The following is a 22279-nucleotide window of genomic DNA, read 5'->3' as shown; positions in this document are numbered from 1 at the left end:
AGTTTTTTAACCAGCCTACATTCAGCTTCGAACCAACCAGTTTCTGCCTAAATCTGTCAATGTTAACAGTGCATCCATTGATAGAGTACAGTTCATGGTTTTTGTTTACAGAAACTTTACGCACTGACACGTTGTACAGTTTCTTCTTTGAGAACATAAGATCTTCAGATTTCCTAGGCTACAGCTTACGTTTCCTTTGTGCAGAAAGCATGCTGAAGTTGTTCGAGGCACAAGCTTTGGATGTTGGAGCAAGGGTTTTCTTACGCGTCAGGTCTTCAAGTCCATACAGCAAGGCCCCAATATGGTTGCAGCATTCACCTTCACTAGATTAAAATAAAATAAAAAAAAAACATTTACATCTGCCTTTTTACTTGTTATACTTACATGTATATCCCAAAACATTAAAGTTTGAAAATGGAGGTGAATATACAGTATTTTACACTTAGTATTTCCTGGTAGACCATGAACATACAAAACACAAAGAGTGCATGAAGTAAACACCAACACGGTGAAGGGAGTTCATTGAATCAATACATAAGCTCGCCTGTTCTTTCATTTAGAAAACAATAGCAAAACTCAGCTAACCATGAAAGCCACAATTATGACAGTTATAACATGTGCATATTTGTCTCTTGTAACAAGTGTACCAAGTTCGATAAGAAGATATGAAACAGTTTGAAGAATGCCCCAAGTTTAAGTATTTGATAATACTGACAAAATAGCCTAGCGTATGTGGGTTGGACACCTTTCATCAATGCAGATCAGAGACAGAGACTTTCGACAGAAGGATCCAGGGTTGGTACACTGGTGACTTTCTTTTGTCTGCAATTGGAAATGATGGCAGCACGGAAGCTTGAACATAACAGTGGCTGCACTCTTCGCTTATGAGATGGACCTGAAGAATAAATTATAAATAATATTTTAATTCAAATGACAATAAATAAACAACATACGAATACGTACATCATAGAACATATGAAAATTGTACAAAATATGTTGTTGTTTTTTAAATTAAGATAGGTATATAGTCGGTGTGGTTCGAAACAGACCTGTGCTTGTCTCCAACCCCCCCCCCTCCCTTAATTGTGGCTAGCCCCGCCTACATAAAAATTTGAGTAAATTTTTCACACCAAATTATTTTTATGTCCAAGTCAAAATAGTCCCCTTGAGCTAATTATATAACTGGATGAAGTAAACATAGCAGAAAAAAAACAGCCTCAGACTTATTATAAACTCACTATTTCACATACCTCAACTTTCTGTACATGTCCGTCCACATAATAAGTCCTTGCCTTCAATTGACGTTTCGAGTCTCTTTTCAGAACAATGTAGTTGTATATATCCTTTTCCTCTACAGCAGGAAACAGATAAATAGTGGACTTCCATGCCTTCAGTGTTGATGGCGGTGAAACACCCTCGCCACATGGGAGGATAAACCGTTCGGTTGCTCTTCTCTCTCTTTCTTCCCGATCTCTCTCCTCTAGTCCACCTAAATGCCCGTCAACGAGTCTTTTGACGATTTTTTTTATATGGCAGACTCGTGACGTCCACCATCCCAGCAAAAAGTAGCAAGCGGTCCTTGCGCAGAGAATCCTCGCGGCCACAATTTTGAAATTATCTCCGTTATAAATTCAAATTTCTACGAAAATATTATTGCCTACTACAGTATTAAACACATATTAAGTTATGTCAGTATGCCCAAAAAACATGTTAAGTTATCATAAAACACTTACAAGTGTCGATTGTTTATCAAGTATCCCGATATCGGTAAATCTGGGACAAATCTGACTGGTTGTGTACATGTATAACGGTATTTGTGACCCATAATATATCAATGTGAAAATAACAACTCTAATGACAAATTTAATCCAGTTCAGATCACTGTCGGATAAAAATTGAACAACTTTGTCATTATTTTTCAACATCAATGCATATTATTTCAGTACATCATTTCGCCCGTTGTTAAATGGTAGAGAGTTGTAGCGTTACAGGGATACATAAGAAATGTCAAAATAATAAAAAAAAAGTATCCCTGATCCCTCATTATTGTAGCTACTCTCTCCTCCAGCACGCGTTTGTCAGTTATAGAAAGTCTATATGCGCCTTTTATTCTCTCAATGAATTCGCATTTAACACCTGATACATTCAATTTCCGGTTCGCAATGTATCTTTTCAAATCGACGACCTTAAATGGTGTCAACTCATTGTTATTCATACACGCACCAGTGATCTCATTGTCTATGTCAGCCATCTTGCAAAATGTATTACCCGGAAGTAGGAAATGGAGTAGCCTCCCTTATAAATCAGGGGAAGTAACCGAGTTACAAGGACAATACCAGATTAACACTAAATTGTGGCTTTGTTAACAGAAATAAAAATCTGTTTTCACTTTTTATTGATATTGATATCATCAAAAACCCACAATACATTGATGATTAGATAGTAGATATAGACATCAATATAGTGTGCACAAACTTTTCTAAAAAAATACATCATGCAAATGCTTTTTGATCCAAATACTGATAAAATATTTCGTCGAATATAGAAACTGCTGATTACCACAAAAAAATGTCGCAAAGGATGTATGTTTTATCCTCCCCCCCCCCAAAAAAAAAGAAAATGTTCCTCAAAGCTAAATAAAACATGAACTTTTGAAACGTTTTAATTTTTGGCCATCACATACCACTTTTGCAACGTGGAAGGCCTTTAACTTGCGTAAAAAAGACCTTACTCAACTGTGGTATATACTCCTCAATAAGTTAGGTACCTTAGGTTTGAATCAATAACCAAAACAAAGATTACTTTTTTCTTTCTTTTGCTTATGAATGCATTTCAGTAAAATGCCTACATGTAAACCAAATCGATCGTGCGTAACCTCACGAGTAAACCGAGTATTATGATTGGAACAGATATACCCTAAATAAACAGGTTTTAGACTGTTGTCGATTTTTACATGTTGGTTTTTGAAACCGTTGCTGTTCTTAATCTGAAAGTTTATAGACTAATAATGCATGTTCGAAGACTTTTACCAATGGGTGAAATGGAGCAAATCATTGGGAGGCTTTTGGCTGGACAGAGTCAATGTTACGCTAGACGCCAGATATTCATGCGAAGGCCAGCTGTTCGTTCACTTTTGACCCAATTCTGTTTTTATTTTAATGACGGATATTAACGTGTGCGGAGGCAGAATAATGAGCGTTTTAAGAATGGTTGGTTCATGGAACATTGGTTCGGTGGTCCACCTATGGTGGTCTGGGATGGGGTGTCCTGTGATGGATCTACAGCCCTGTATGTGACCCGTAACGGTTTTTAACCGGTATTAGTTATCGCGAAGAAATCTTACATGAATTTGTGAGCCTGTATGATGGTGCTTTTGGTGGCTTCTTTGTGCTTATGGGTGATCACCGTCGCCAATACCGAGCTCTTGGCGTCAACACGTATATGAACATGAGGGCATTGATTGTATGGATTGGACAGCCCGCAAGACCGACTTAAAACCAAAAGAACATCTATGGGACTTTTTCCTGAGACAGATTAGTTCCGACTCCTTCCTTCCCAAACAGAGGAAGCTTCGTCACATGTATGTATTTAGAAGTGGGCACGTGTCCCCGTCCACAGATTAAGATGTTGATTCGCAGCTCTGATCCAAGCAACAAATATTTTTGAAGTACATGGTTGACGCATTTGCTTTTACAAACCTTTACAAGGGTTTATTAGAGATAATGAAGTATTATCAGCAAAACATGTGTGGTCGATGAAAATGAAACAATTAAAAAGCCTTTAATGCCAGTTTTTTTAACAATCCAGTGTAGTGAAATTGCCTTAAGAGTTATATATGGAGAAAAGGTTAAACAAATCTTAAGGATTAGTATTTCAAGTTTTTAACGGATCAACTTACTTTTGTGCATATCTGTTAGGAAAAGTCTTGCTCTTAAGATAATGTGTGTTTTTTTTTAGTTTTATGATGTTTACCTTTTGTCCATGTTAAGGGCATTGTTCGTCACCTTGAGAAATATTGAATTATAGAGCTAAAATTTGTTTTGCTTATTTATGTTATTTATATAATATATATACATCCGATAGCTTCCAGCAGATTACGATGCAGATTTGTTTTCAATTCAAATGCGCTTATTCACTTGCAGTTCTAAAAGTAGTTTTATGAGTTTATTTGAAATTTTAATGTTAACATGTCAATGATTTGGTTTTATTCGGGGCATTATGCCTTACTTGAACATCGTCAACTACGGCGAAGCTCCAACTCACTACCGTTTAGGTAATTGAACGTTATCAGCGCAGCTGTACCAGAATATTTACTTTACCCGTGTGAAATTGCACGATGCATATTTTGTTGACTGCTATCAGCCGTCATAGAAATCAACATAATGCACTAACATATAGATGATAAAGTTCCTTTGATTAAAAGATTTATGTTTTGTATGAACTGCGTCCCAGTCTATGTGCGCTGTGTTTGTTTCGGAAGTGAGAAATGGCTTAAATTTCAAAACAAGTGACAAATATCAGACTGATGTGTTCGCGGTTTAAAAAGATAATATTAACAGCATCCGGTATAAGTTTGCAAATCCGGTTTATTTGCAAACTTAGTTTTTTTATTATCTTAGATATCAACTTCAAAAGCGAATTTTCCATATTAGCCGAAACGGGGGAAAAATCAGCAATTTGAAAAAAAAATCAAATATTACAATTTGGAACAGAAAATTACATTTCTATGTATGTCTGTACTGTTCCTGGTCGGCTCAATTTGTGTCTTTCATTTAATCGAATAGGTTAGAGAACACCATCTTTTATTGTCAGTAGGTACGTTACGTTGTGTACACACCGGTCTTACTGACTATTTTTTGAGACCGGTGTGTACACATTGGGTACATTAAACTATGTTGACTTAGTGACAAACTTAATTTGATCACTCCAATTTAAAGAAAAAAACCTTTCGATGTGTATCTTTTATCCTATGCAAAAGTGGCTTCTTTATATTATTTCGTTTCCATCACCCACGGTATGTTATTTTTCTTGCCATATGAAATGGGTGCATATATGTATGATAGCACTATCACAAACCTATTATAGGTTAAACAATTATTTATAAGTCAGTGATATTATTTATAAATGTTCTATAATATTGTGTATTGACTTAATACTTCGTAAAAAATAAGCTCAACAATCATTCTTTGTTTCAGAATTCATCCATTTCAAATGATTCTTTGAAAAGGAGCCATTTTCTCGGTTCACTTATTGTCAGGGTTTAGGAGCTGTAGCTAAAAGCAGTGACGAAATTCGTTTACACTCTTAAATTGTGCTCAGTTACATTGAACACCTGCCGTAACTGAATGATAGTTTTACATTGATAAATAAGAAGTAAATATATCCAAATACTATTGCAAGGGGTATTTTTTTTTGCAAAAGTGTATAGCCCTTCACGCAATTCATGATAGTTTAAAAACTCATGTCTTGAATGTCATTATCTTTGATCAAGTATACGTTCTAAGCATTATGAATGATATTGTTCATATTGTTTCATTCTGCTACCTGTTTGCATGTTTTTGTTCGTTTATCAAATATACGCATGTACTTTGCTTATCATGTCCACGTGTTTGTGAATGGAGGATAAAGATACTGTAATAATGTTTCAAAGATGAATGCTAGATCGTTAAACGCGTTGATTAAATATTAACATATTTTTAAATCACATTTATGAGAGTTAGGCGAAGATTTTACAATAGGGGAGGTTACTGCGTAGGAGACGAACATTTTCTTAAACCGGTTTAGCATCAAATGAAGTAGGACCTACTCCATTCGGAGCTCCTCAGCCATTTTTTTCAAAAACAACGGCCGAGGAGTTCCGAATGGACCTACTCCGGTGACCTCAGACGAATATTTGTGTAAAAAATGGATTGATATGGACAATCATAAAATTTTGGGCTATGGACTTATTGAAGACAACTGTATGGTAAGTCTAAATGCCGTTTGTTTTCATGATGGTTTAAATGATAAGAATTGTTTGTTATTTTTGATCACGCACAGGTATGCGCCCACCCACCCCCACATAGTGACATTACTCCGCAAAGCTTTGTCTGCTTTTTCCCCGCAAAATTTCCCTGGGAATGGGCGTAACCTAGGTTCCCTTTGGTGCGAGGACATTTTACCATCAGTTCATCCCTGCAGGGAAGGAATTTAAGCGGGGGTTAGTCAACCTAAATGGCCTTCAACGAGTCTTTTGAAGATTTTTAGACTATGACAGACTCGAGACAGGGATATATAATGTAGTTAGTGTCGGTTAGAACCAGCCGCCCGGGTAGCCCATTTGGTTAGAGTGCCGTGCTAGTATTCCGGCGGTCGAGTGTTCGAGCCCCACACGGGGAGCACTTTTCCTCCCAGGTTTACTTTAATAACAAATGTCAAAGTAATAAAAAAGTATCCCTGATCGCTAATTATTGTAGCTTTATAAAGCCGGGGTTGGCTGGACCGAAAATCCCCACTATTCCCCGGACCTGGGGAGGCCATGGTTACAATTGACTGGTGCAATAGTTAGTCCAAATAATTGTACGTTGACGGATTTTTTTAGATTTTTGATATGGCAAATCCTTCACGTACAAATTGTTTAGTATCAAAAGTGGGTAGTTGTTCCGATCAGGATTCCGGGTTAAAGCATATAGCGTCTATAAAATATCATAAAAACAAGAAATATTACCAGATAATGTTATTTTATATTAGTTCCGTACACAAAAAATAAATATCGAACTTATAATTATGAGTTTGACGGCTTTTCTTCATTTCATTCTGTCAAAACATAACGATATATACATGAAGGGCACCTGCAAGGCTTTAGGGCACAGTTTTAATCGCTCGGAACATTTCGGCCATGGCCGAGTTGTTACGATTGTGCAACGAGGTCTATCTCGAAGCTTTGTCGGAGGAGGCCGAGTTATTACGATTGTATCGAGTTGTTCCCCTTCGCATAATTGTTTTCTGTGTCAGTCAACTTTCGTTTTATTGGAAAGGTAAACAACTTGTTTTAATGCATTAAATGCTTGTTAAGTGCAAAATAACATTTCACTTACATGATAAAATATGAAAATAACTCTTTATGATCAATTTCAACCATAATATACTTCACTTAAAACAATTTCAATATTTTTAAAACACCCCCGTTTTTTGCACATTCCCGTTTAGACGTAAGGGATTGGAAGAATCCCGTATAACACGTCTATTATTTTAGACTAGTGCAATAGTTAGCAATAGACTTGGCATCAATTGAATTTAGTTTGAAGGATAAACAATAACACTTTTTTACCTTTTTTTTCAAAAAATTGATTGCAGACATAGAAACAGTGATTCGTCACAATCGTGAGCTTATGCAGACATAGAAACAGTGATTCGTCACAATCATGAGCTTATTTGTTTGTCATACTGTACCAAATTATTTGGGAATATTGTTAGCACATGTTTTAATAATACCATTCTACCTCAGGACAATTTTTCAATAAGAACTCAGTCAAGTATGAAATATTTCCATTTTGGAAGAATGCTGTAGATCTTTTACATTTGAAAATTTGGAAATTATTATTGGTTATTCTTTAAAAAGTGTCAAAATTTGAGTAGATCTATGGTAATGCAATTAGTAGCTCAAAATTTTAATCCTTCAATTGTTATTTTAAAAACTGTTTTACTTAATGATAAAGGAAATTTATTCATTTTATTAAACAGATGTGCACAGGAAGGTATGCAATTCTAATTTTGTTAATTTTATCCAAAATTGAAAACTTATGGCTAAGTATCTGTAGATGTTGATATATATTATCTATACAATTGACTGTTTTTATTGCTTATTAGTGTTGGGAATCAGACTGAAATATTACTATAGATAATCGGTTTATGAAAACAATCAATGATTGATTATTAATCGCTTTAATCATTATTTAACTATCTTTGGTCATCATATATAAGGCATATAGATAAACTACATGAACCAGTTTAAGAAAAAATGTTCCCTTACAATATTATTTGTACATTTATTTGTATAAATTACATTATTTATTCAGAACGCAACTATACTTTAGTGTTTACTAGTTACTATTACAGATCATGAGACCGCAGGCTCTAAATTTTGTGTACGGTATTGAATACATGTGTAAAGTAAACACAAAGAAAAATATCAATTTCGTTTTGATAATCAGTCAGTAACAAGTAAAACAAGCAGTTGAATATTCTGTATGTTTTATAAGAACATTTTCTTTCAGAAAACTGAGAAAACTAAATTCTTACATGATATAAGAAGTAAACAATAACATTTTAAAACCACGAAAGTGTGATGTTGAGAACCAATCCTTTTGCAGTTAAATTGCAAAGAAAATTTGTAATAAGGTACTGTAGTGAGCTACTGACATGATAATATGACTAGATAACACAACATAGTACCACATGTACATTTCAACATTAACATGTATTGACCAGAAACAAAATATATTTTCAAGGCAATCTTTTAACTGGTAGTCGGTAGTGGTTATGTCTCTTGTTTCTATAATCGATTGTTCAAATATCACTATCAATTGTCGCCGATGAAGGCCTTTCCGATCAATTGTCGATTATAACTGGTCATCGGCACAACACTATTGCTTATATATAGACTATACTAATTAGTGATGTTCTGATGATCAATTATAATGAAAAAATAACTGGTATGTTCCTGAAATCAGTTTTTCTTCTTTCATCTTGTCAATTTTGTTCAGTTGTAGTCATTAACAATATGGCTAAAGCAACAACATCATTAATAGTGGTTTTTTTGGTGAAATTTAGTGCCTTACTGCCTTCTTCCCAAGTGAAAACTTGTCCATTTTTCACCATATTTTATGTTTTCCAAATTTGATAAGTGGAGTTTTCATAACATTAATAAATAAAAAATCTTGACAAGACTTACTATAAATTAACAAAATAATATATGCATAAAAATCTTAAAAACATGTAGTATATCGAATTAGCACAAGCCCACAACCCTGCACTGGTGAAAATTATGTCATCCGGGCTTGTTCTAATTCTGAATTTAATATAGCAGGGCTTGCCAAGCAATAGAGTAATATTTCAGGCTTGTTCATCCCAAACTCTAATTTCGATGATATATTTTGCCATTAAAATCTAAATTAGATATTTAAGCCTGATTTTGTATTTTTCCCAATGTCAACTTTTTTTCCCAAAATGTATTGTACAGGTGGTAAAAATAATTCCATAAAATACACTAACAAGATATTTTCAATCTTTTACCTAACATAAGTAGAGTAAAGGATGATGAGTTTTTGTACAAGAATAAAATTACAAGTACGGTACCAGGTATTGTCAAAAAACATTTCTTCTATTAATTAACAGCAACGTGAGTGGAACCGATTACCAATAGTCAAACCAGTGTGTGTATACCACGTGATAAATTACGTCATATATGCTACGTCGGAAGGCAACATTTTGCTTAAAATGAACACTTAAATTAAAGATACCTTTTCTTTTACACCACCATTTTAAATGAAACAAAGGGCAGTCTATGCCGCTTAAAGAGCCCCGCATTTGTTTTATTACCGACATTTGATAAAGTCATTAGTTTCATCAAACACTTCGACAAACCTGTTTTCAAAATCATGTTTTGACAGTGCTCCGTCAGACGGCCGTATTGTGAAAAGGTTTGTCGAAGTGTTTAAAGAAATTAAACTCGCAATCAAACGCTGGTAAATGGCCGAAAGCAAGGCTCGGTAGGTGGCGTAGACTGCGCTTTGTTTCATTTAAAATGGTGAAGAAATAGTAAAGTTATCTTTGTTTAAAGTTTTTTTTCAAATCAAAATATTGCCTTCTGACGTAGCATTTATGACGCAATTTATCACGTGGTATACACACACTGCAAACAGGAACTGATTCCCAACACTTAAGTTCTTTAAGCATTCTGTGCAACTCTCCAAACTTGCCCCAGGGTCTGAAGTAAAAAAAAATGACCTAATAAATATTCTGCTTTGTGGCATGTTGCAACACATATCCACTGAATATTATATATCTTAAAATGTCTGACCTTATCAAATGCAAAAGAATCAGTTACTACAATTCAAAAAAAGATTTTGGTATTAATTTTCTGTCACATATAGCTTAGACTTTAAAATTCTAATTAGCTCTTAAAACATGATTTAACATAAGTCATGTTTGCACTTGCCACTAGACCATTACAAGTTAAAAGGCCATAAATCACTGATTGTGTAAATCACTGATGGTGCAATCAATTGGAAACAAATGGAAATATTACTAGATTTTGATTGGATGCCTCCATTCAGAGTTTATTATATTGGTCAGGATTTTGATCCAATCAGATTGTTTGTTATACCTAATCTGATGACAAAACAATTTTTAGGCGGAGCTAAATTAGTCCCACCCAATCAAGAAAGGAACATTACTTTGAATTTGTGTCATTAAGAAACAAAACTATCTTCCATATTTCTGTATATTTTCTAAGCATTCTCGTTCATTTAGAATGTCAAGTCTCATCTGTGATCCCATTTCTAAAAGTAAATAAAATCCCGTATTGCTGTAAGCATTTCTTATTTCATCATCATATCATTTTATGTTTAAATAATTGCTTTGCTTATTTATTAGACTAGTTAATAGTGAAACAGACAGTGTTTCTGTAATGAATATGGAATTCTTTATAATTGGAGATTTTGGAAATGGAAATTTAAGGGGTTTGCTTTAAGAATGTAGGCAATGAAAAATAATAGATTTTACATAAAAAAGTTGTTAAAATTCAAATCTAAATCATACTCTTTACCTGAAAAATATTTTTTTTTTATTTATTTTTTTTTCTTAAAGGATGTCATATTTTCCATTTTAGAATTTTTAAAGAAAGTTGAAGAACTTGAGAAAAAGAAATTTTAGAAAGAAAATTTTCAGTCATATGATTAAGTGAATGTATCAGTTAGTCAGAGACCTAATGTTCTGCTTTGCTTTGCAAATGCTTTGTCTTTTTAATTGTAGTGCAGTGAAAGTTGTGTTTCTTTTATGAATATATATGGTACTCTTTATAATAGGAGATTTTACTTAATCATACCCTTATTGAACAATTTGTTATAATATAAGGGAATGGTTTCTGGAGGAAAAATAATTAAAGTAATAGATTTTATAGTATCAAAAAGGCTATTGATTAAAAGTATTAAATTAAATCTTTATCAAACTCTTCACTTTGATAATAATTTAAAAATTGAATGATTCTAAAAATATCGAGCTATATGTAATAATTTAAACAAATTTGAAGAGCTTGAGAACCAGAAACTTACAACTTTTAATATTTAGTGTAGCATCTTTTCTGTACTAGGTAGTGTCAAGGTTTTTCCTGCAGTCCTACTGTGGGGGGCTTTTAAAAGTGTCTGACAAGTTTATGATATACACAGAATGGTGTCACTGTTTCCCACAAGGATCATAAAAACAATGAAAAGGCCTTTTTCAAAGAATGAAGTCATTCAATACATAGGAAAGGCAATAAATAAGGCCATTTCATAGAAACTTAAATTTAGACTTAGAAAAAGAAAACTTACAAGTATGGTGGTGCCTAGAATTATGCTATTTAAATGACTTATTAGTATGTGGAAAATGCAGCTATTATAATTTCAACAACTTTAAGGTTTAAATGACAGTATATTAATTATAAATTATTATTCACAAGTAGTTTTAAGGTCAATATGTTTTAAATTTTATTGGGACTTTCCTTAGTGGCGGTGGGGGACAATATTGTGCTAGTGTTCTTCAGGGTTGGAGCTGTGGAGGATGGTATATTAACGTTGACACACTTTAATAATTGTTGACACTCACATAGGATTATCAAATATATATTTTGATATTTAAAATATCCAATCAAGTTCCATTTCTTGAAATACATATATGATATGTAAATGTGAATTAATCGCCAAATTATAATAAATTAAAGATGCACTCTCACAGATTTACCAATATTACAACTTTTTTTATTTTTGTCTTGGAAAAAGCAAATTTTTGGTAAATATCTGCGAACCAATGATTGAAGATTGCTGACAAAAGCTAACATCAAAGATTGGCATATTTCGTTCGGAAATTAATGATTAATGGCTTAAGCCTTACTAACGATTTAAGAAAACTGCATAAAACATTAATATATATGTGTGGCATGTTAGTATTAAAAGTTTAGCAACTAAAAAAGAACACAAGTCATGCATTCAGTGACATAAAACAATAAAATTGTATTATTCAGAATTTAAGTTATAAAGAAGAATATAGTAAAATTAATGTACATTTTTATTTATTTTTAATTCAATATACATAAATCACGTCATATATTATGTCATAAACTATGGTTTATAGGTCCATGACATAATATATCATTGAAGGCTACTGACCCTGATCAAATTTTGATAAGAAATTTTTCAGTAGCAACTCTCTGACTGTTATCTTTGCATTCATCTAAAAGCACCAAGTATTGTCATGGTAACTGTCTTTACTGTGTATAATTAAGATCTTAGTTGGTCATTTTCCTACTGATATTTATTAAATATAGTCAACAAAAGGGTGGTTATTGCCTGCTAATAGTTTAAATGATCTTATTGACAAAATAAATTGGAATGGTTGAAAAAAGCATATCATTAAAATTTGCTGAACAACATTGGAATATATTTTGTGGAATAAATAATAGAATTATATAGAGATATATATATAGTTAAACTTAAATAAATTTTGTTTTTAACTAAAATACAGAAAAAAAATGAATTGAACTGTTGTTTTTTCACACAAAAAATATTTGTTCATTCCTGGATCTTTTGATGAAAAAAATATGTTTTAGATCACCTGCATCATTGTCGTAAAAAACATTAGCCTATTCAGATCACTAAAACTCAAAACATGTTCAAGAAGTGAAAGCCCAAAATTGGCAAATACTGAGACAAATGAACTTGGTTTTGTTATATATCAGTGTGTGTATACCACATGATATGTGCAGTCACAAAAGCTGCAACAGTAGGCAATATTCCTTTGAATGACTTAAAAGTTAAAACAGAAGACAACTTTTATTTTTCTTCACCATTTTGAATTAAGTAAAGGACAGACTATACAGCTGCAAAGAGCCCTGTATTTGTTTTCTTACCGGTGTTGATAAGGTGATTACTTTTCTCAAACATTTTAAAGCTGCACTCTCACAGATTTACCATTTTGACAAATCTTTTATTTTTTGTCTTTGAATGAGCCAATTTTTGCCAAAATATCTGCAAAGAAGTGATATAAGACTGCTGACATAAGATCTAAATAAACTAATTTTAATGGCATAAAGCATTACTAACAGAAGAAAAATGCACAAGTATCCATTTTTTAAATTAAAAATTAAAATCGGTGATCTGATTTTTTGTCAGCACTCTTATATCACTGGTTTCCATTCATTTTCGCATAAATTGGCTCAAACCAAGATAAAAAATAAACTTTTTTAAAACGATCAATCTGTGAGAGTGCAGCTTTAATTAAGACCTGTAAAGACTTGTCATAGTGTGCCAAGAAACTAAACTCAGAGAGTCAATCAAACTTTGGTAAAATATCAAATGCGGGGCTCTGTGTGTGCGGCATAGACTGTGCTAATTTTTATTTAATATGATGAAGAGCTAGTTAAGTTATCTTCATATGAAGCAAAAAAATGTTTCAATACCCTGTATGAATTTTCTTCACCGGATATTGATTCATAAAAAACTTGCTGTAGGGTGCTGAGCTACTTTTCGCTATATGTCTAAATGGAAAAATCTTCTCCTCAGATCCTGCTGGCCTGTTTTCAAAATAATGTCACAGAAATGTTCCTAAGGTTACCATCTGTCAAATTCCTTTACCATATGTTGATCCATAAAAAATATGGTTTCAGAAGGGGCGGATTAGTGGGTGTGGTAGTGGATCTTCACCAAAAGTGTTCAAATGTCCCTAAAGTGAAAGCCCTGAGTTATTTACACCCCATAAAGTAGTAGTCTTACACATTTATTTGTTCATGTTCTGTCAACAACTATGCCATGTTATTTCAATTTTTATATAAATTATATGGTATTATGAAATATCATTGATAATATAATTATGTAGGATTTGAAAAAAACAACAACTGCATACTGTTATAAATAAAATATGTATATTTTACCAATATATTATCGATGCTGGCCTGAATTTGTATTTTTCTTAAAGTCAATTTTGTTCCCCAATGTGCAAGGCACAAGCGGTGAAAATAATTCCAATAAAAGTCACTAATTATTATTATTGTTATTATTATTCATAAACTATTATTGTTTCAGGAGATAAACAGAAACACAGAGGTGCTATACATTCTGATGGAAAAGACAACAAAAGCATCTCCCATCATTTTGGCGTGGCTCAGATCAAGAGGAGAAATTTAAAAAAGGTAATAACTGAGCAACTAAGAACATGCAAGTTGCACTGGTTAGAGTGTAAGACCCATCTCGCTTCATGAGAATTGATAATCATCAATGTATTAAATCAAGAAATTGAAATGTAAGTGTCTTGTCTTTTGCAGTGTTTTTGAAATAGAATTTATTAAAAAAAAAAACTAAATTATTTTTTTATATGATTGTGAATGTGTGATGTTTTCTTTTGATCATTCTCTCTCAAAACCAGATATAGCAAACATATTTCAAGTTGTAGATTTTTTTGTTTTACTTGTAAATATAGTTCTGAGGTTGTATTTTAGGCAAAGCCTTTTTATTCTGCTCAATACAAACTTATTTTGAAAGAATTATGGCCCTTTGTAATTTTTAAACAAATACATTTTTTTATGTTTTTGTAAGCCCATTATAAAGGGACATTTTTAAAATATTTTCACCAGCTGCATTATAAAGTCAGACCAAAAGTGTCCAGTAAGTGTTCAAACAATAACTAATTTAGAATCCTTTCTCAAATCTGGTGAGCAATATATATAGGGCCATCTCTGTGTTTGTCTGACAAAAAAACAATAATCAATATTTGAGTTAAATTGACAAATATTGTTGTAAAATGTTTTGTGAAGACATACAATTGGATTACTTTTGGGTTAATAGGATTAAGGTTTCTGCACATAAAAATATTTAGAATAATATTTGGGTCAGTCGGTTCATGTTCAATATTACTGATAGTATAGAGGAATTTCACGACGGGGTAAATTTTTACCCTCGCACCAGTTGGCGGCCATCTTGGAGGCATTCAAGGAACGATGACTAATCGGCAGTATTTCTGTTGATTATTTTCACATTGTTACACGATAAATGAACTCTAGGTATGGATACAACATCAGGAAAACAACAAAAAAAACTCTAGTTACAAGGATGGACTTGAATCTTCTGATAGAATACGGTATGAAACGAAGTTGGATGTAATTGGTGGACTTGACCCCTATGACAGCAGCTTGAAGTGGTCAACAGATGTTGCCATTCTTCCTTCTGTTACCTATCCAGACATTGTGAACTACCTGATATTCACTCCAAGTAGATTTAAGATTGATGATTTGAAAGCCTGGAAATTTTTAGAAGCTGTAAACCAATTGTGCTTTGGTTGGGTTCGAGAAAGAGGTGCCATAGACACAGCAGGGCATATCGTTGTGAAGACAAAGGTAATTAATGATATAAATTCCCTTAGCTAATGGTTATCAGTTATTGACTACTATTAAAATATTTTTTAAGTAAACTCATGGTAAATAATTAAACTATATATATGAAGGAATATTTATTTAAGAACGCCCCCCGCCCCCTTGGTCTGGGGGTATATCGGGGATAGCTGGGGAAATGGGTCATGTTTTTACCTTCCAGGTGGCCCGACAGTGCTGGGTAAATGCTGTGGTCTTTGTAAACCATTCCAGCATGGAAAACTATTTGGTTTCATATTCATTCAGTTTCTTATTTCTTCAGGTCCTGCATTCACAGAGGCTGCGAGAAAAGCCGCTACAACCATGGGTCATCGCAAAGCCAGATGGTGTTGTTGTTGCTGCCCATTGCAACTGCATGGCTGGTCTTGGCGAGGCGTGTACTCACATTGCAGCCCTATTGTTTTCTATCATGGCTGCTGTGGAAGTAAGAGACTCTAAGTCTGTGACAGAAAGCAAATGCTGGTGGATACAGCCAACAGCTACAAAGGCGATCAACTATAAAGAAATAAGTGAGATTGACTTCACATCAAAGAAATCCGCAGCCCGGAAGGTGACATCAACATCGGAAATGCCAGAGAAAACACCAACCACACGAAAGGCAAGCTTTCCGAAAGCCTCATATTCAGACTTAATGTCATTTTGTGAGAAAGCCCAACGGTTGCAGAAAAAACCTGGCCTTCTCTCTGTCATTGATCCTTTTGCTGATGAGTTCATCCCAAAAGCAGACAAACTTGACTTGCCAGAACAGTTGACAAAACTTCGTGATCCAGACCTCATCGGCAATGACACTACAACTGTTCTTTTGAAATGTTCCGAAGTTACAATTACTTGCACAGCTGAGCAAGCTGCAAATGTGGAAATGGAGACACGGCAACAGTCAAAATCTGGACTTTGGTTTAGATTTAGAGCTGGTCGGATAACTGCTTCAAAAATGAAGGCTGCATGTGTAACCAACCCACTGAAGCCATCTGAAAGCCTTGTAAAGAGTATTTGCTACCCCGAAAGTAGCAGATTTGAAAACATTGCAACAAAGTGGGGTCTAAGTAATGAAAACAGAGCACGTGACCAGTTTGTAAAGCATGTGAGCCATGAGCACGAGGGAATGTGCATTTCAGACTGTGGTTTTTTCATCAGCACAGACAGGCCATTTCTTGGGGCGTCACCTGACGGAATTCTCACATGTGCGTGTTGCGGCTCTGCCTGTGTGGAAGTTAAATGCCCATATACAATAAGGGATGATATCATTTCAGAGAGCAATTGTACATGCCTTGAAATCAAAGAAGGCCAGTTGACACTAAACCGGGAACACAGCTATTTCTACCAGGTTCAGACACAAATGGGAGTGTGTAAAATGGATGTTACTTACTTTGTAGTGTGGACCAGTAAGGATTTGTTTGTTGAGACAATTCCATTTGACAAAAACTTCTATGAAAATATTTGTATGAAAGCTGACAATTTGTTCCGAATTGCTATACTGCCCGAGCTGGTAGCTAAAGTGTATACAACTCTGGTTGTTGACAAAAATGATCTATACCAGTCTTTATGTACTCCTCTGCTCAAATCATCAGAAAACATCCAAAGCCCTGTCAAAAGTGATGAAAAACTTTATTGTGTGTGCAACCAGGTTGAGTTTGGTAAAATGATAGGTTGTGACAATGATGATTGTGAAATTGAGTGGTTTCATTATGGTTGTGTAAATATTGAAAGTGCTCCAGCTGGGAAATGGTTTTGCCATGTATGTAGGAAGCTGCCACAGTTTAAGCGCAGGCGTCTTGCTCGTCATTAACTGGATCATTGTGTTGACTGTTTAATAAGTGAATTTGATCTATCATATGTAAATGTATTTCCAGAAGTTAACACATTCATGTACTTGCATTTGTTCTGTGACTGGCAAGTTTTTGATTATGTTTTATATGTACAATAATAGTCAATTCTTAACATGTACAATTCACTTGTTATTGCTGCATTTCATACCTTACCAGTATAATTATTGTTCATTGAAAGATAAATGATTTCAAAAGTTTGTTTTTTTCTTTTTTATGCTTTCTTTGGTCACAGCCTGTGAAATTCAGGTAAATGTGGCTTTTGGTGCTCAAAGGTTGCAGAGTGCAAGTTTGAACAAGTTATAATGGCATTTAACAAGCATGCTTAGTACTGGTTCTACACGGAACATGTTCGAGAACGTTTAATATTTGTCGTAAACCTGTTTGAGCTGTTAAAGACACCAAGGTTCCATGTTGAACAGTGAACACATGGTCAAGAATATCAGCAGGGTGTAACAACTACGCGCAATACATTTCATATTTATATTTATTATGCACATGTAGCAGTGGCGCCTGCAATAACAATACTAACATGATGTGCAAACAAACAACAACATGTAGTTCACTTTTAATCAAATCCAACAACTGATGCATTTAGGTTAACTAATGCACAACACACATGGGCAATTTTGTCAAGTACAGTGAAATCATTTTCGTCCTTAAACATTAGAAATCTTATAGGCACAGTTCCATTTAAAAATGAGTACTTTTGACGGACAGTCCCAATTACCCGTTCTACATGAATTCGGACATTGGCAAGTTTTCTTGTTGATTCAATGTCTGCCGCTGACAGCTGATCTCTACCTTTTGTGAAAGCTGGTATGTTAACCGACGCTGCAAGTGAGCCAACACTTGTACTTATATCAAAACCTCGGTCAGCTAAGATCAAATCACCTGGAGACAGTTTATTCAAATACCCACAGTGTTCAGTTATATACTTGTCGCTGGTTCTACCACCCCAACCTTTTGAAATATAAGACACAGTTCCTTGAGGCGTTATTCCTATAAGAAATTTAACTGTATGATGGTGTTTATAGGAGCTGTAGGTTTCTGCCGAAGCCTGTAAATTAGAAGGTTTTTTAATAAACACTTCAAAACAGTCTATAATGGAAACAACTTTCTTCCCAAAGTTTTTTCGAAACTGCATTGGCATTGTCTTTTGTAACACTTCTCGCTGAGGCCAATGTACCATTGGGTGTAGTCTAGCAAACATGCAGTCCATTACATTGGTAAACACTCGTGACACTGTCGCCTGAGAAACACCAAATTCATATGCCAGGAACATCACTGACAAGTTGAGTCTTAGTCTCATAAGAGTCATGATCAACATCTTGAACTGTGTCATAACAAATGAAGATGGCAAATAGGGAAGGAGGTACTCAAACACCAACATCAGAGTTTCATGAGATGACAAACCGGTCAAGTGGTTCACCTTTTCATCATTCCCTTCAAAGTCTTTCTCTGAGAACTTGTCTGATAGCTGAGACTTCAAGTGCTGATTTTGAGATTGGAGTGCTTCAATCTCATGTTTCATTCCCTCTATGTACTGCCCGTTGATGTCTGTTTTGGTTGAAGAACATGGAGTCTCAGAATCTTCATCCATTGGGCCTGTGTCTGTCAGCTCAGCTGAAACATCACATGAACAAAATAAGAAGTGCAACTAAAATTTATATAAAACACATAGGAAGTATAACAGCTGTGCTATAACAATGACCATAACAGGTCAACTGAAGGTTATAATGAGTGTTCCATTTGGCACAGGTTTAAATCCCACAACTTCACTGGTAACTATATTATATACCCTATGGTTAAGCCGTTATATACAGTATGCTGCTAAATTAAGTTGATTACCTGTGGCAAACTGGGACATATCTAATCTTCGCTGTATTCTGTCTTTCTGGCGATTGTAACGACTGGTAGACGGAGTTGTGCTGTCATTATGGACTGGTGGTTTCGGTGTAGCACATCCCCTGAGGTTAATGGTAGGAATCCAGTCCGGATTGAGCTGATCGTACAGGTCTGCCCTCTTTCCTGAAGAATGAGGGAAACAGTCACATATATTTTTTATTACTATCATACATGAACTTTTTCCTTGAACCATGAAATTGTAAATGTTTTTCTACAGTATTCATGAACTCAACTGGTAAGAGCTAAATATTTGTAATGATTCAGTGTATATATAATTAGTAACTGCATGAAAACATCTCTTGTGAATGTACTGCTAATCATTTGTAATATTCTTACCTTTAACAAAATGAGCTGAACATATTCGGACATTATCTATGTTTTTGTTTTCAAAGCTCTGCCCAAGTTGTGCTAACCACTGTCGTCTCCGATTTGTAGATAGCCTCTCACATTCATCACCTTGATTTTTGATCACTGCAGGTATTCTGTAGTATTGTAAGTCTTTCTCGCGATCCTTTCTGTTCGAACAACCAATTACTGAACACTTAATTATCATATTTTGACATTTAAAGCCCCCGGGAACAAGATAATAATGACTTGTTGGTTTTGACAGTTCTGCTTGGTTACTCAGCTGTAGCGGAATAGTGTATGGCACTGCGCATGTGCCTCCAAGATGGCCGCCGTGTAAATATTACGTAACGTGAAATTCGTCTATAGTGGAAGCAGTGACTTAAAATAAATTACCAAACAGTTTATGCTCAATTGCTTTGAGTTAACATACAAGATATGACACTTGGAATACTAGATCTTGGTGGAATAAATAAAAGACCTTGTTTTGTCACATTAACTTGTAATCAAGCACTAACTTCCTCTAAATTCTCTTCAGGTGATGGTTGGGCACACACAAGAAGACATAGATCACAGGCGTCTAGCCATATGAGTAGACAGGAGTTTCACACTCTGCCAGACTTACTTCCTCAGACAAGCAGATTTAAAAAAATCTCAAAATCACGCACTGCACACTAAGACATAGTCTTTGACTACAACAAGGCCTTAGGGGATGAAAGTACAGAGAGGTCCAATTGAAATCAATTGTGTGCTGCGTCATTTCTTCATTCTGGAGGTTGATGGACATGATTTATGGCATCAAGTGTGCAGTTTGTCAACTAACTATCAACACAGCAGTCTTGTTCACCAGCTGCGCAACTTGAGCTTTTAGCTTTATTGCTTGAAGCCACTGCATAAGAGGAGGGAAGGTGCAGGCTCATCAAAAAGTCTCAAAGTTGAAACTAGGAAAAGAAGTTTGTCAAGAGTGTGAATATTTGCTTTGAAAACAATTGTTACAATGATTTGGTTTCTTTTGAAACTTGATACATACTATGTGTATGTTGAATGAATTGAGATGCTTAAATAAAGAACCGCTATTCAAATATCAGGAAACTGCATTTTTCATACTAAAGGGTAAATGATGTCGCCATTTCTTGTATGTATTTAAATAGGATATGTTTCCACAATTAATATTTTTAGGGACTATTTCTCAACGTAATGAAATAGATTTAATTTGTACAGCGTTATATGAGCTTAATATGTGTTTTCTGTTTCCTTAATATTGATGAAAAATTGTCAGAAGGTAATGAGACCAGTATCCATTACTGCAATCATACAATAAAAAATACAGGGACAAACCCACTGCTCATATAATATGATTAAACCTTGTTTAGGGGCATGAGGCAAACAGAGTTACTTTCAAATGTTAAAGATGCACTCTCACACTTTGGATGTTTTGGCAACTTTTTTCATTTTTAGCTCTACTGGCCAAAGGCCAGAAGAGCTTATGCGATGGTAATGTGTACGTAGTATGTGCGTCTGTAAACAATCCTCGTTAACATGATACAGCCTTCAGTTTTGATTGTATCTTGATGAAACCTGTACAGTATCTACATATCCATTAGAGCTCGGTTCCTTTCGAAAACCAGCCAGATCCGCCCATGCATGCCAAGATTATGGGCCTTGATAATAAAAAAAATAGTGTGTGACAGTGCCAGTAAACAATTGCTCGGTAACACAATACAGTCTTCAGTTTTGATTGTATCTTGATGAAACTTGTCCAGTATATCCATTAGAGCGCAGTTCCTTTCAAAAACCTGATCTGCCCATGTGTCCTGGATTATTGGCCTTGAAATTATTAGATGATGGGCCTTGATAGTATAAAAAAAATGCTATTTTGTAATAAATGCTTGCGAATATGATACAGTCTTCAGTTTTGAGTATTCAGATAACCATAAGGGGTTGCTTCTTTTCGAAAACAGTGATGTTGACCACACAAACCCAGCCAGTAGAGCATAGGCCCTTTTGGGCCTCTTGTTTGTTTTGGATTGGTACCATCCAATCTTTGCGAAAATGCATGGAAACCAGTAATATAAGACTACTGACAAAAAATTAAATCGCAGACTTTTCTATTTAAGTTAAAACATTGATGTTTTATGCATTTTTCTTAAACCTTTAGTAACATTAATCTTCGAAGGAACTAGAGATTGCTTTTTTGAAAAAGCGCTTGTCTCCCCTATTGTGTGGTCGTAGCTGAGAAAAAATAAATGATGGACATGAAATTTGTAACTTTGGACTGGAGACAAACCAACAGTGAAGTTTGGTTTATTCGATTATATTAAATAGTGAAGAGAAGAAAGTGTTGTTGATTAATCATGGAAAATGTAAACGAAGTTTGCATTGTATGAAGTTCCTGGGCGCAAGCGTTATTCAATTATTGATCGGAAACCATTTTTCAGCTCACAGTCATCGTGACCATGACCTTTTACCTACTGATCACAACATCAATAGGGATCATCTACATAACCAACTTGCATACCAAGTATTAAGTTCTTGGGTGCAAGTGTTC

At 34.6% G+C, this 22279-nt stretch overlaps 1 protein-coding gene and 1 long non-coding RNA gene across 2 annotated transcripts in view; one reads left to right on the top strand and one right to left on the bottom strand.

The window, feature by feature from the left end:
* The window catches only part of LOC128239409 (carbohydrate sulfotransferase 3-like), a 102011-nt gene that overhangs the window by 64363 nt on the left and 15369 nt on the right, over positions 1-22279 (bottom strand). The window lies entirely within an intron of this gene.
* On the top strand, positions 5917-20375 carry LOC128239411 (uncharacterized). Its single transcript, XR_008261874.1, has 3 exons — positions 5917-5965; positions 14316-14422; positions 20270-20375. It is a non-coding gene; the product is annotated as an uncharacterized LOC128239411 (long non-coding RNA).

Source organism: Mya arenaria, chromosome 6 (genome assembly GCF_026914265.1).
Source record: "Mya arenaria isolate MELC-2E11 chromosome 6, ASM2691426v1".
Taxonomy (NCBI): Eukaryota; Metazoa; Mollusca; class Bivalvia; order Myida; family Myidae; genus Mya; species Mya arenaria.
Note: the sequence above shows the minus strand (reverse complement) of the source record. Positions and strands in the feature narration are given on the sequence as shown.